General features: G+C 36.6%; 1 pseudogene; it reads left to right on the forward strand.

Moving 5' to 3' along the window:
• The first annotated feature begins 1791 nt into the window (after positions 1–1791).
• On the forward strand, positions 1792–5101 carry LOC123805191 (annotated as a pseudogene).
• Positions 5102–13037: the final 7936 nt, after the last annotated feature.

Here is a 13037-nt window from a genome sequence, read left to right on the forward strand (position 1 = left end):
CAATAACTACAATTTCAACACACTTAATATTAATCTTTCTAAAACACATAAGGCCATTTTTTTGTCTTGCGTTCTCAACATTATTGAATATTCCTTTGAACACTTATAATCTTGCAGGGCCTCAGGATCCTCATAGTGAGCATTAGTAATCCCTGTATAGGATGGGAAAGGGATGTCTTTTGTTGCGTTTACTCCAGGGTATATACCCTGGAGGTTGGATTTGTGATTTAATACCTATTATGTAGTATATTTTTATTACAACTTTCCCCTTGCATCTAGATGTTGAGTTTTAAACAATGAAAAGGAGTTTACATTATTTGAGACTTCTGATGAGTGGGAGCTTGTTCATTTGACATGATGTTAAAATTAGAAAGCATAACAGTCATGTTGTAATCCAAAATTATCTCTGAACTTTTTATCAAAATGCTACAACATGTTTTAAACATTTCACTTTTAATTTCAAGTGAAAATCCAATGTTTTATTCTTAAAATATTGGGGTTTTTATTAGATCATGATAATGGAAAATGACATCAGAAATAAGAAATAATTATCTAATGAAGTTTGATAAGGAAAGTTTATGAGATTATCTCAGATTGAGAATATTTCTCTAGATGGAAAATAAAATGTTGGAAGATACTAAAAGAAAGCAACAGAAACAAAAATAAAGAAAAGTTATCAAATACTTCATTCTTCTCTTTTTTACTTCCCCAGTTCCAGCAGCTGAGCCAGAAATAGAAACCAAACTGAAGGCTCAATGAGTAACCTATCCCTCTGCTACTCTTGCTAACAGAATCAACCTATGGATGAAACCCAATGTAACAAAATCATATTGCAACTCAAAAAAGTGAGAAACTTGGCATATACCTTCTTGAATTCAAAAACTAAAATTCTATAACAAGAAAATATTGGAATATTCCTTCCATTTCACCTATATCATCAAATATTTATTTAAAGTGTCACCTTCTAGAAACATTTCATATCCCACATTCTCCATGTAAAGATGCTCTGATTTCCTGGACTAGATAATAACCTTTTTTTCCTCTAAAATACTAAAGTTAATTCATTGCCTTCCAACATCATTTTAAATCAATTATTATTTATTGATCATAAAATTAAATGTGCTATTTTTAAAGATTTTATTTATTTATTTTTAGAGGTAGGGATGGTAAAAGAGAAGGAGAGAAACATCAATGTGTGGTTGCCTCTCACATGCCCCCTACTGGGAACCTGGCCCACAATCCAGGCATGTCCCCTGACTGGGACTCAATCCAGTAACCCTTTGATTCAAAGGCTGACACCCAATCCCCTGGGTCACACCAGCCAGGGCTAAATGTGCAGTTCTTAAAATACAATTTATAACAAGTTTTAAAGAATAAAACAAAAATCAGCCACAATGCAACCACCAAGTAATAATCCTTATTAGGGCTTAGATGTTTTATTTTCCTTTTTATACATCAAATGTATAGCTACATTTTTTTGTTTCAAAAACTGGAATACATTCTGTTCATGATTATATTTTTCATTTACCAATACTGCATAAACACTTTCCATGTTTTAAGTATTTTTAAAAACAACTTAATGGGGATTCTACTTTCAATATAAGTGAGTAAACTCTTAAAATTATCCTCCAATTATTAAAAACTATAAATTAGGCCAATGCACAGACATTCAGGAGTGAAGTGGTCCTCTGTAGACTCCATGGGTCCCAAGAGCCAAGCCTTCTCAACTACTGCTGGTGACTTGTGTTTCCAGAGAATTAAAAAAAAAAAAAAACCTACCAGGAACTGAAAATGCTGAAACCAACCAGTGTCCAAGTTCCCACCATGGATGCAGAGCTGGAGTTCACCATCCTACCAAATATGACAGGAAAATAGATTTTTGATCAGGTGGTTAAGACTATTGGCATGCTGGGAGTGTGGTACTTTGGCCTCCAGTTTGTAGATAATAAAGGATTTCCCTACCTAGTTGAAATATGATAAGAAGGTGTCAGCCCAAGAGGTAAGGAAGAAGACTCCTTTCCAGTTCAAGTTCAGGGCCAAGTTCTTCTTGAAGATGTGTCTGAGAAGCTCATCCAGGACATCACACAGAAGTTCTTCTTCCTCCAAATGAAAGAGGGCTTTCTTAACAATGGGATTGACTGCCCTCTTGAGACCACAGAGCTTCTCAGCTCTTAGCAGTGCAAGCCAAAGTTCGGAGACTATAACAAAGAAATGCAGAAGTCCGAGTACCTCAGCTTCATGCCGCTGATCCCCCAGTGAGTCATGACCCTCACAAGCTCACCACAACCAGTGAGAGAACTGGATCCAGGTGTGGCACACTAAGCACCTCCAGATGCTCAAAGAGAGTGAGTGCTATGCCTGAGTATATGAATATTGTCAAGGAACTGGAAATGTATGGAACCAATTATTTTGAGGTAAAAAAATAAGAAAGGAACAGACCTTTCACTTGGAGTGGATGTCTTTGGACTAAATACTTAAGAGAAAAATGATAAGTTGACCCCAAAGATGGGCTTTCCCATGAAGTGAAATCAGGAACAAACTTTTTTTTAGAGTAAAACATTATCATTTCTTTTTAAAATTTACTTTATTTTTATTGTTGTTCAACTATAGTTGTCTCCATTTTCCTCCCACCACTCTCCCCCACTTCACCCACCCCCACCTCCCACCCTCAATCCTACCCTCCTTTAGCTTTGTCCATGGGGGAAGAAAAGGAGCCCAGTCCCCCTCTGCCTGCAGGATCTCAGATGACCTGCAAAACCAATTTGACAGGTTTAAAATCATCAAGAGCCTTCCCCCCAACAAGAGTAAGACAATAGGACCTGGAGCTGTGACAAAACCTGAGATGGATCCAGAAAGAAGTCAGAAGGAGAACACCAATAGCAGAGTCAAATCTTACTCCCCTATCTTTCAGATCTTTCTATTTTTTAAATTGTTTTTCAATTATAGTTGCCCCAGTTTTTCCTCCATTGCTCTTGCCTGCCCCATCTCTCCTCAGTCAATCCCCACCCTGTTGTCCATTACCATGGGCCTTTTATACATGCTGCTTGGCTGGACTCTTCCCTTTATATCCCCCATTATCCCTTTCCCTCATCCCCTCTGGTCACTGTCAGTTTGTTTCTCCTTTACATGTCTCCAGTTGTATTTTGCTCATTTGTTTCTTTTGTTCATTAGGTTCCTGTTATGACTGAGATCATATGGTGTTTGTGTTTTGCCACCTGGCTTTTGTCACTTAGAATAATACTCTCCAGTTCCATCGATTCTGTCACAAAGGGTAGGAGCTCCTTCTTTCATCCTGCTGCATAATATTCCATTGTGTAAATGCACCACAGTTTTTTGATGCACTCATTTACTGATGGGCATTTAGGCTGTTTCCAATACTTGGCTGCTGTAAATTGTGCTGCTATGAACATTGGGGTGCATAGGGTCTCTTGAATTGGTGTTTCAGAATTCTTGGGGTATAATTGCAACAGTGGGATCACTAGATTAAAAGACAGTTCCATCTTTAGTTTTTTCAAGGAAATTCCATACTGTTTTTCATAGAGGCTGCACCGGTCTGCATTCCCACCAACAGTGAACCAAGGTTCCCATTTCTCCACATCCTTGGCAGCAGTTGTTTGCTGACTGGTTTATGATGGCCATTCTGACCTTGTGAAGTGGTATCTCACTGTGGTTTTAATTTGCAACTCTCTGATGGCTAGTGATGTTGAGCATCCTTTCATATATCTATGGGCCCTCTGTATGTCCTCCTTGGAGAAGTGTCTGTTCAAGTCCTTTGAAAATTTTTTAATTGGACTGTTTGACTTCCTGGTGTGGTTTTTTTTTTTAGTTCTTTATATAATTTTAGTTCTTTATATAATTTGTAGATAAAACCCTTGTCCAAGATATCATTGGCAAATATGTTTTCCCATGCAGTTGGTTTCCTTTACATTTTGCTGATGTTTTTTTAGCTATGCAGGAGCCTTTTAATTTGATGTATTCTAATTTGTTTATTCTTTCCTTTATATCCCTTGCCCTAGGAGATATATTGGTGAAGATATTGCTTCATGAGATATATGACACTTTACTGCCTATGTTTCCTCTAGGACTTTTGTGGTGTCACGACTTACATCTCTTTCAATAACAAAAAAAAGTTTGTCATTAAGCCCATCAACAAGAAGGCAACTGACTTATTCTTTTCCTCCCCCCTGAAAATCAACAAGCAGATTTTGTAGCTTGTGAGAGGAACCACAACCTGAAGTTGCCCCGTAGGAAGCCTGACACCATCGAGGTGTAGGAGATGAAGCCCCAGGCCCCAGAGGAGAAGCACCAAAAGCAGCTGCAGCTGCAACAGCTGGAAAATGAGAAGAGGAGAGAAACTGCAGAGAGAGAGAGAAAGAGCAGATGATATGGCAGAAGGAGGAGCTGATGCTCAGGGTCCAGGACTAGTTTCAGAGGGCCCTGCAACTGGAGGAGGAGCAAAAGTGCACACACAAGGAGGCTGAGAGCCTCCAAGCTGACCACCTGGCCATATGCTGCATGCCGAGGAGGAGATGGAGAGGCAGGCAGCAGATCATATAAAGAGCTAGGAGCAGCTGGCTATAGAGCTTGCAGAGTACACTACCAAGATAGCCCTCTTGTAGGAGGCATGCAGGTGCAGGGAGGATGAGGTTGAGGAGTGGCAGCAGGAGTGGCAGCACCAGGCCAAGGAAGCCTAGATGACCTAGTGAAGACTGGGGAAGAGCTGCACCTGGTGATGACAGCATCCCCACCCCTGTCGCTCCCCTCCCCTGCATATGAGCCTGTGGGCTACCACATCCAGGAGAACATGAAGGAGGAGGGCATGGAGTACACAGGCTACAGCACCAAGCTGTTCATCAAGGACATCCTGGAGGGCCACAATGGAGAGAAGCAGATCACAGAGGCCAAGAAGAACTAGTGTGTGCAGTGGCAGCTGATCACTCTATCAAGTGAGCTGTCCTGTGATAGAGACTAGAGCAAGAGGAACCACAACAACATCATCCACAATGAGAACATGCAGCAAGGCTGGGGCAAGTACAAAATCCTGCAGCAGATCTGAGAGGGCAACACCAAGCAGCACAGTGATGAGTTTGAGGCCATGTGAAGGCCTGGTCAGGACTAGGTGGAGTGGGACAGGGCCTCTAGTCGGAGCTCCACTGACAATCACATGCAAATTCTAAAACTTGAAGCATTTGTACTTCTCCAAATCTTCTAGACCCTTCCTCCTGCTCCTGTTCTTTTAAAAAGAGAGTGTCTGTTTCAGTGGGAATATTCTGGAACTGGGACCAGTGGAAGCATCCCTGGTTTATTTTTTTTTCCATTTGTATCAGAGTGCCGAGCAAGCTTAATCATCATTACCATCAAATCATTTCCTGTCTTTTGCTTGAGCAGGGCTGATTGAATTAAAGAGAGACGTCTGTGTAGTCTGAATAACAAACTCCATGCTGGCATGTGTGATGTTAGTCTGTAAAATTAAAGAAAACCATGTTGTGGCTTTTATTCTGTGCCATACTTTTTTCTGTATTTGAAATTAGCTCAAATGGACTGATTTGTATTTGATTCTATTAAGGATGCTTCTCTGTATATTTATGTTTTCTGAGGTGTGAAAACTTAGGCTAAAGCACTCTTATACACACATGCACACAGGGGTTTCCTCCTTTACTGACAAAATCCTGTGATCATTGAGGATGAACAACACAGGAGGACACTCCACTCTTGGATAAACTTGTCTTGTTTTTTTTTTTTTGGTGTTTTTTTAACAGTTAGAGGGCTATATTGTTGAACTTGCACACCTAATTAATGATCATCTTTAGATTATAATATTTATATATAAGCAATATGGGTTTGTAACAGTTTAAGAAAGGAAAAGTTTTGTTCTATGTATTTTGTTACCTTTTACAGAATGATAAAAACATGCAGATTTGGGAGAGGAATCAGAGTTTGAAGGAAGCAACTGGCATAGAATAAATTTTGTTTTTAGACAAAAAGAAAATGAAGAGAATGAATCACCAGCAAATCTAAACTATAAGAAATGACAAAGAAAGTTCTTCAAGTGGAAAAGACAATCTTAGGTCATTAGGAATGACTGAAGAGACTCAAAATAATGTAAATATTTGAGTAAAAATGACAAATCATTCAATGTCTTTAAAATAAACACAACTATTTAAAGCAAACAATATCTTATGGAGTTGAAATGAAAGTAGTTGTAATACATATGACAAACATTGCATAAAAGAAGGTGAGGAGGGGTAGAAAATGGACCCATGTAGTTGTAAGTTACTATATTTTATGTTAAGTGGTAAAATACTAATTCTTAGTAGGCTGTCACAATTTCAGAATGCATGCTGGAATCTCCACAGCAACTACTAAAAATTAAATACAGTTAAAAGTTAATAGATAAAATCACATTCTAAAATACATTCAAATAATCTAAAGGAGGGCATAATGGGGAAAACAGAAAGACAAAAATAAAAGGAAACAAAAAACAATAGTAGATGTAAAGACAACCATACCAGTATAATACATGACACTACAATGGAATGGTAGAAAGTATCAGAAACACTGTAATTCAAAACTCTGTCTTGAACATACTTTATTTTTATGTGTATAATGTATATATATTAAATATGACACAGATATATGGAAAAATAGACTGAAATGTTGTATTTGCAAGCAGTGACATAAGAGAGACATAGTATCTATATTCATACCAGCTAAAAGAAATCTTAAGACAAAGAGTATTACTAAGGTAGAGTGGGACATTTATAGTGATAACAATCAATTTGTCAGGAAAGATGTAAATGCACATTAGTTAATTACAGAACTTTCAAATCCATGAAACAGGAAGCTACAGAATTAAAGAGAAAAATAGACATTTTCAAAATCACAGTAAATTTTAATACCCTGCTTTCAGTAATTAATAGAATATCTGCACAAAAATCAGGTTAAACATAGAGGAGCTGAACAATGATATCAACCAGGTTGACTTAATTGGTATTTATAGACTAGGACACCCAATAGCAACAGAATATATATACTTTTCATGTGTACATGCTACATTCACCAAGATAAACCATACGTATGTCCATAAAGCAGATTTCAGTGTGTCCAAAAAGGACTGAAATCACACAGCACACAAAACAATTACAGTAAAAACTAACAAACAACAAGTGTTCAAGAGGTTGTGGAGAAAAGGGGACCCTAGTGCACTATTGGTGGGACTGCAGACTGGTACAACCACTATGGAACAAGTATGGAACAGCCTCAGAAAACTAAAAATGGATCTCCCTTTTGACCCAGCAATTCCACTGCTAGGATTATATCCTAAGAACCCTGAAACACCAATCCAAAAGAACTTATGCACCCCAATATTCATAGCAGCACAATTTATGATACCTAAGTGTTGGAAGCAACCTAGATGCCTATCAGTAAATGAATGGATAAAAACTATGGTACATTTACACAATGGAATTCTATGCAGTAGAAAGAAAGAAGGAGCTCCTACCCTTTGCAACAGCATGGATGGAACTGGAAAGCATTATGCTGAGTGAAATAAGCCAGGCAGTGAAAGACAAATACCATATGATCTCACCTTTAACAGGAACCTAAACAACAAAGCAAAGAAACAAGCAAAATATAGTCAAAGACACTGAAATAGAGAACAGGCTGACAATGACCAGAGGCGAGAGAGGAGGGAATTTCATGGGAGAATGGGAAGAGTTTACAGGAACATTATGAAGGACACATGGACAAAAACTAGTGGGGGGGTGGTAATGGGAGGGAGGTGGGGAGGGATGGGTGGGTGGGCTGGAATGGGAGTAAAAGGCAGAAAACTGTACTTGAACAATGATTAAAATTAAAAAATAAATAAAAACTAATAACAATAGGAATCTAAGCAATCCTCAAATATTTGGATCTTAATCAAGATGCTTCTAAATAATCCAGGAGCCAAAGAAGAAATTCTAATAGAATTATAATAAAAATAAAATAAAACGTCAAAATATTGTGCTTAGAAGGAAACTTATAGTTTTATTTTTTCTGTTTGAAAATATTTATCATTTTTAATTGTTATTCTATTACAAGTATCTCACTTTTTCCCTCCTCCAACCATTTCACCCTCCATTTTCACAATGAAATCCCACATGTTGTCCATGTCAGTGGGTGATTCATAAATGTTCTTTGTCTAGCCCCTTCTCCTTCTTTCCTCCATTGTCTCCCTCTTCACTCTCCTCAAGTCACTTTCAGTCTGCTCTACTGTATCTATGCCTGTGGTTCTATTTTGTTCATTGGTTTATTTTGTCCATTACATTCCACTTATAGGTGACATCATATGGTATTTGTCTTTCACCAAATGGCTTATTTCACTTACCATAATAGCCTACAGTTTCATCCATGCTGATACAAAAGGTAGGAGTTTCTTTTCTTTCTGCTGTGTAGTATTCCACTGTATAAATGTACCATAGATTTTTTTGATCCATGCATTTACTGATGGACACTTAGGCTGTCAGGCACTTAGACTGTCTCTCACTTAGCTATCGAAAATAGCACCACTATGAATGTAGGGGTGCATAAGTTCTTTTGAATTGGTGACTTGGGATTATTAGGGTATATTCCCAGCAACAGAATCACTGGGTAAAAAAGCAGTTCCATTTTTAGTTTTTGAAGAAATTCCATACAGTTTTCTGCAGCAGCTGCACCTGTCTGCATTCCCACCAACAATATGCTAGGGTTTCCTTTCCTATGCAGCCTCTCCAGCACTTGTTTGCTGATTTATTAATGATGGCTATTCTCACCAGTGTGAATTGGTATCTCATTGTGGTTTTCATTTGCATCTCTCCGATGGTTAGTGATGCTGAGCATCTTTTCATATGTCTCTGGGACCTCTGTGTGTCCTTCTTGTAGAAGTGTCTGTTCAAGTGTTTTGCCCATTTTTTAATTGGGTTGTTTGTCTTCGTAGAGTGAAGTTATGTGAGTTCTTTATATATTTTGGAGATCAAACCCTTGTCCGAGGTATCATTGGCAAATATGTTTTCCCATATATTGGTACTCTATTCATTTTAATGCTGTTTTCTTTAGTCATGCAGAGGCTTTTTAATTTGATAAGATTCCATTTGTTTATTCTTTCCTTTATGTCCCTTGCTTTAGGGGACATATCAGTGAAGATATTGCTATGTGGGATATCTGAAATTTTCCTGTATATATTTTCCTCAGGCACTTTTATGGTGTCATGGCTTTTATTTAAGTCTTTTATCCATTTTGAGTTTCTTCTGTTGTATGGTTTAAGTTGGTAGTCTAGTTTCATTTTTTTTGCATGTACCAGTCTGGGTCTCCCAACACCATATTTTGAGGAAACTGTCTTTATTCCATTGTATACGTACATACAAGGGAGCTCCGATAAGCCTATCAGCTGATTTATCAACAGAACCACTGCAAGCCAGAAGAGATTGGCATGAAATATTTGAAAAACTTAAAGTTTTAAATGTTTTTTTGGAAAATCAGAAAAAAAGAATTAATATTAATTACCTAAATTCCCACCTCAAGAACCTAAAAATATAAGAACATAAACCAAAAGTATGTCAAAGGAATAATATAAACATGAGAGAAGGAATAAACATAACAGATAACACAGATAATTAATGAAGCCAAAAGCTGGTTCTCTGAAAATATCAACACAATTGATAGAGTCCTAGCTGGGTTGATTGAGAAAAATGAGAGAATATATAAATCATTATCAGGAATTAAAAAGAGGTTATCAAATTATGTCCAATAGACATTAATAAGTTAATTTAAAGAATAATTTAAATATCTTTTATTTTAACAGTTTCAATAGCTTACTTTAAATTGAAAAATTATTTTTCTTTCTATTCAATTCTTTTACTGTGCACTTGCAGCTATGGTCTTGAAGCACTGTTCAGAGGAATATGTTGCTATAATGCCCATCCTGGACATTTATGTATTTTTAAATTATTTTGTTGTTGTTCAATTACAGTTGTCTGCATTTTCTCCCCACCATCCCCCCCCACCCCAGCCAAACCCACCTCCCTCCCTTCCTTCCACCCTTCTCCTTGGTTTTGTTCATGTGTCCTTTATAGTAGTTCCTGAAAACTCTTCTCCCCACTGTCCCCTCCCCCTTCCCTTCTGGCTCTTGTTAGATTGTTCTTAATTTCAATGTCTATGGTTATATTTTGCTTGCTTTTCTCTTTTGTTGATTATGTTCCAGTTAAAGGTGAGATCATACGGTTTTCTTGAAAATACAACGTATCACATTTGACAACATAAAAAAGATAAATTTCACAACATAGAGAATGAGGTATCCCCTGCCAAATGGTTTAATGAAGCCAACATTACTTTGATATCAAAACATGACAAAAACCAATACCTGTCATGAAAATAGATGCAAAAATTCTTAATAAAATATTAATAAACCAAATCTTACCAAAAGGTAACACAATAACTAAGTTACTTTTATCTCAGGAATGCATTAAAAAATAAATCAATATAATTCATCACCTTAACTGAAAAAGGAGAAAAATATATTATTTAATAGACGTAGAAAACCACTCATGCTTTAAAATAAAAAGAAATACACTCACAAAAAAATAATAGAAAAGTGTTCCTCAATCTGACTAATACCAGCTGTTAAATGACAAAAAAAAAACCATGAAGTGTACAATTCTATAATACATCATCAGTATATTGAGCTGTGTGCTCACCACCAATATTGCAGTTTCCTTCTCTCACCATATATTTGTCCCATTTTACACTCTTGATCTACCCTGAACTCTCTTCCCCTCTGGCAACCATCATACTGTTGTCTTTGTCTACGAGTTTGCTTGCTTTGGCTATCTTAATATAATTCAGTGATCTGGGATACTTTTCTGATTCTTGTGTTTTTAGCTTTATTCTTAAAGTTTTTATTTATCTGGTTTATAATTTTGGTTTTAAACATGAGTGATCTAGCCATCCCTTTGAAGAAGCTTTTATGTGGAGTAGTAGAAAAGGGAGAATAAAAAGGGCAGGGTAGGGAGAGAAACAGATTTCCTCCCCTGGTTGGGGTCAGTGGGTGCTGTGATTAATGGTGGGGATTGCAATGGTTGAAGTTAAAGTGTTGATGAAAACAATGTTGTTCAAAATCACCTATCACCAATCTGTGGGCTCCTTGAGGACAGGCACTGGCAACAACAACAAAAAAGAACTAAACAAAATACTTAATGGAGAAACATTAAACACTTTCAGCTAAGTGTTATCCTGATAGTCTTAGCTATTGCAATAAGGGAAGAAAAACAAATAGAAGACATTAACATTTGAAAGGAATAAGTGAAATGGTCTCTATTTCCAGATGATTATTTATGTAGAAAATCCTACAGAATTTACAAAAAAAATAATAGAACTAACTAATGAATCTAGCAAGGTCACAGGATACAAAGTAAATATTCAAAAGTCAATTATATTTTTATATACCAGAAAATGAGAGGAAAATAACGTTTTAAAAGTTATTTGATAATTTTAAAAAATCAGGAAAAGTTTTGTCAAGGAAAGCTATAAAACATTGCTGACAGAAATTAAAGGCAGTCCAAATCAAAATTCCAACAGGAATTTTTGTGTAGAATTTTTTTTAATTGATTCCAAATGTTTATTGAAATACAAGTGACCTAGAATTGTTAAAGTAATTTTTAAAAGAAAAAAAATGTTGTTATTTTAAAAATATTTTTTATTTATTTTTAGAGAAGGGGAGAGAGAGAGAGAGAGAGAGAGAGATCAATGTGTAGTTGTCCCTTGTATACCTCCTGCTGGGGACCTTTTCCACAACCAAGGCATATGCCCTGACTGGGAATCAAACCAGAGACACTTTGGTTTGTAGTCCAGTGCTCAAATCACTGAGCCACACCAGCCAGAGCAAAAAAAAAATGTTGTAAACCTATCCAATTTCAAGACTGGCTCTAAAGCAATAGTAATTGAGTGTAATATGGAACAAAGAATAGAAATACATATTTACTAAAGGAAAAATAATAGTCCAGAATAAGCCCAAATAGATGATCAAAATATTTTTCAACAAAATTGTTGAGGCAATTCAGTGGAGAAAGAAAAGTCTTCTAAATAAATAGTGTTGAAACTGGATATATGGAAAAATAAATAATGTTGACCCTAACCTAAATCTGTAGACATATATTCATTCAAAATAGACATAGACTTTAATATAAAAACTGAAAGTGAGTCCTGGCTGGTGTGATTCAGGGGATTGAGCTCCAGCTGGTGAACCAAAGAGTCACTGGCTCAATTCCCAGTTAGGGCACATGCATGGGTTGCAGGCCAGATCCCCAGTACAGGACACATGAAAGGCAACTACACATTGATGTTTCTCTCCCTCTTTCTCCCTCCCTCCCCCTCCCTAAAAATAAATAAATAAAATATTTAGAAAAAGTTAAAGTGAAAAGTTTTATAAAGAAACAGGGAAGAAAATGTATGACTTTGGGATAGGTACATTTTTTTCAAGTGTCACAGAAATCAACAACCATGAAAGAAACTAAATTATCAAAGTAGACTTTATCAAGCAAAAAGTTTTGCTGTTCAAAAGACCCTGGTAAAAAGATAAAAATACAAGTCACAAACTGGGAAAAAATATCTTGCTGCACTTACATCTGACAAGGACATGTATTCAGATGATAGAAACACTTATTTTTTCTTTGAATATTTATTGTGTTTTCCATTACCATTTAGTCTTCTTATATCCCTTTCCTCCAGCAATCACCACACTGTTACCTGTGTCCATAAGTCATTTTACATTTTACTCAATCCCCCATCCCCAAGCCCCCACCCCACTAGCTGTCATCCTACTCTCCATCTATGAATCTATTCCAAATCTCCTTGTTAGTTCAGTTTGTTTATTAGATCCCACATACGAGTGAAATGATGTGGTGATTGTCTTTCTCTGACTAGCTTATTTCACTTACATAATGTTCTCCAGGTCTATCCATGCTGACACAAATGGTAAAAAATTTGTATGGCCAAGTAGTATTCCATTCCGTAAATATCTCATAGTT

The sequence above is a fragment of the Phyllostomus hastatus genome, unplaced genomic scaffold (genome assembly GCF_019186645.2).
Source record: "Phyllostomus hastatus isolate PE091 unplaced genomic scaffold, TTU_PhHast_1.1 phas_scaffold_28, whole genome shotgun sequence".
Taxonomy (NCBI): domain Eukaryota; kingdom Metazoa; phylum Chordata; class Mammalia; order Chiroptera; family Phyllostomidae; genus Phyllostomus; species Phyllostomus hastatus.